The sequence below is a fragment of the Rattus rattus genome, chromosome 3 (genome assembly GCF_011064425.1).
Source record: "Rattus rattus isolate New Zealand chromosome 3, Rrattus_CSIRO_v1, whole genome shotgun sequence".
NCBI lineage: Eukaryota > Metazoa > Chordata > Mammalia > Rodentia > Muridae > Rattus > Rattus rattus.
In genome coordinates, this window is record NC_046156.1 from 185663180 (window position 1) to 185666467 (window position 3288).

The 3288-nt window shown below is 41.7% G+C and overlaps 1 pseudogene across 1 annotated transcript; it reads left to right on the plus strand.

Annotated features, from left to right (window-relative positions):
- The first annotated feature begins 660 nt into the window (after positions 1-660).
- LOC116897200 lies at positions 661-1980 on the plus strand (annotated as a pseudogene). Its single transcript, XR_004387401.1, has one exon. The product of XR_004387401.1 is annotated as a high mobility group protein B1-like (transcript).
- The last annotated feature ends 1308 nt before the right edge of the window (positions 1981-3288 follow it).

Consider the following 3288-nt stretch of genomic DNA (forward strand, 5'->3'; position numbering starts at 1 on the left):
AGTCTTTATTATCTGCCATAAGGTAGAAATTTCAAACCAGAATAGTCACTGGTGTAGTTCTAAAGTCTGAGAGCTCAATAACGGGCAGCATAGATGTGAGTGTTGAGATCTGAGGGCCTAAGAGCAAAGAGTAGTAGAAGACTGATGCTTCTGCTTGAGCAGCTCAGTAGCTAGGACCTCATTCTTTCCCCTATATTAATTTTATTATTTATTATTAATGTGTGCATGGTGTGTATGCATGGTGTGTGTGTGTGTGTGTGTGTGTGTGTGTGTGTGTGTGTCTAAAAGTCATAGAATAATTCAGGAAACATATTTTCTCCTACTCTATGTTCTGATTGAACACAGTGTGGCAAGCACTCTTCCTGGCTTACCAGCTCAGCACTCTTATGAGCCCTCATTCTTCTTTCCTATGTATGTATGTATGTATGTATGTATGTATGTATGTATGTATGTATGTATGTATGTATGTATGTATCTATCTATCTATCTATCTATCTATCTATCTATCTATCTATCTATCTATCTATCTATCATCTATCTGCCCTGGATGGCCTGGAACTCACTATGTATACCCACTTGGCCTTGAACTTGAATCCTCCTGCTTCTGTTTCCCGAGTGCTGGGGTTAAAGATGTATATAAGAAATACTCAAGTTAGAGCGGAGAGAGTGAGGAGGCTGCGTCTGGCTCCCGCTCTCACAGCCATTGCAGTACATTGAGCTCCATAGAGACAGCGCCGGGGCAAGCGAGAGCCGGACGGGCACTGGGCGACTCTGTGCCTCGCGGAGGAAAATCAACTAAACATGGGCAAAGGAGATCCTAAGAAGCCGAGAGGCAAAATGTCCTCATATGCATTCTTTGTGCAAACCTGCCGGGAGGAGCACAAGAAGAAGCACCCGGATGCTTCTGTCAACTTCTCAGAGTTCTCCAAGAAGTGCTCAGAGAGGTGGAAGACTATGTCTGCTAAAGAAAAGGGGAAATTTGAAGGTATGGGAAAGGCTGACAAGGCTCGTTATGAAAGAGAAATGAAAACCTACATCCCCCCCAAAGGGGAGACCAAAAAGAAGTTCAAGGACCCCAAAGCACCCAAGAGGCCTCCTTCAGCATTCCTCTTGTTCTCTTCTGAGTACCGACCAAAAATCAAAGGCTAGCACCTTGGCTTATCCAGTGGTGATGTTATAACGAAACTAGCGGAGATGTAGAACAACACTGCTGCGGATGACAAGCAGCCCTATGAAAAGAAGGCCGCCAAGCTGAAGGAGAAGTATGAGAAGGATATTGCTGCCTACAGAGCTAAAGGAAAACCTGATGCAGCGAAAAAGGGGGTGGTCAAGGCTGAGAAGAGCAAGAAAAAGAAGGAAGAGGAAGATGACGAGGAGGATGAAGAGGATGAGGAAGAGGAGGAAGAAGAGGAAGACGAAGATGAAGATGATGATGATGATGAGTAAGTTGGTTCTAGCGCAGTTTTTTTTTCTTGTCTATAAAGCATTTAACCCCCCTGTACACAACTCACTCCTTTTAAAGAAAAAAATTGAAATGTAAGGCTGTGTAAGATTTGTTTTTAAACTGTACAGTGTCTTTTTTTGTATAGTTAACACACTACCGAATGTGTCTTTAGCTAGCCCTGTCCTGGTGGTATTTTCAATAGCCACTAACCTTGCCTGGTACAGTCTGGGGGTTGTAAATTGGCATGGAAATTAAAGCAGGTTCTTGTTGGTGCACAGCACAAATTAGTTATATATGGGGACAGTAGTTTGGTTTTTGGTTTCTTTCTTTTTTTTGTTTTTTTATTTTTTTTTTTTTTTTTTCTTTTGGTTTTTTTTTTTTTTTCCATCTTCAGTTGTCTCTGATGCAGCTTATACGAAGGTAATTGTTGTTCTGTTAACTGAATACCACTCTGTAATTGCAAAAAAATGGCGGCTGTTTTGTTGACATTCTGAATGCTTCTAAGTAAATACAATTTTTTTTATTAAAAAAAAAAAGAAATACTCAAGTTAATAAAAAAAAAAAGAACAACAACAAAAAAAAGATGTACATTACCATATTTGACACTTTTCTCTTGTTTCCAGGCCCTCAGAAGATTGGATGAGCATACTGGGGGGAAAGGCATCTGATTTCTTCGGCTCACCAATTCAAGTGCTTATCTCTCCTGCACTACACCTAGGCACAGACAAAAGCATGCCTAAACAGTTTTCTGGTAAACTCAAGGCCTGGTCAAAATGACACGTAAAAGTGACATGAAAGTACTGTAGGTATTTACACTTTTCTATATTATTATCATTCTTTTGGTGCCTTGAAAGTCCTTTCAGGCTGAGAGAAATTGCTCCTTCTAGGGCTAATGACTCTGAGGGTAGCAAAGAATCCAGCAGACAGTATTCCTTTGGTCTGCAAACTGTCAGCCCACAGCTATAACTCATCTATGTAACCCATCTTCTTTAAGATGCAATATCTTTCTATCTGGATAACCCCACAGGCACGAACCAGGCAGCTACATTCCGTCTCTATAAACCCAAATCTTGTCGAACATTTTCAATTTAGTGGTGGCCAGTTGTTCACTTTGCTCTAGCTTGTCATTCCTGTGGAGCTCTGACTCAAACTTACTTGTTCTGCTCCCTGTCTCCTTGTCCTGCTGGTGTCATTTTTGCATAAGGCCACATGGCCTGCTGTTCCTCTTGTGTAGAGGACTCATGAATGTCATGGAATTGGTAGTTCCAGATCACTCTGGTGACTGTACTTGACTGATTGTCACAGAAGAATTAATAGCAGCTGACCATGAACTTGGGGTTCTGTCTATATAACTGGAGCTCCTGGGACCATGAGAACTCGGGGGACTGAGTGCCTGTTGGTACTTCTCCACCTGTCATCACCCTATCTCTCAAACAGCTTGTTATTACTATTTTTTTTTAAATCTGGTCCATGTAGCATAAGTGTTTTTGAAAAATCACTTCCAAACTTTTGTGATTAAGCCCTCTTGTCTTTGAGAACAGGTAACTCTCTCATGACACATCACAAAGCAATAACGGATGGTGGGACCCTCGCGTTCTTCCCACTTAATAAATTTCCTATGAATAATTGAAGCTTGCTGAATTAGTCTGGCCACGGAAGCTTCTTCTTCCTTTGCTGGGAATACAGCCAAAGCGGTATATTAAAAGATGTGCACATATGCTCATGTGGAACAGACTCCCTGGCGGAAAGCAAAGAGTGGAGGAGTTAGGAAGATAGAGAAGAGCAGGAAGCAGAACTGGAGAAAGAACGTACAGGAAGGTCCCAGCAGATTCCTTAAAACAAGG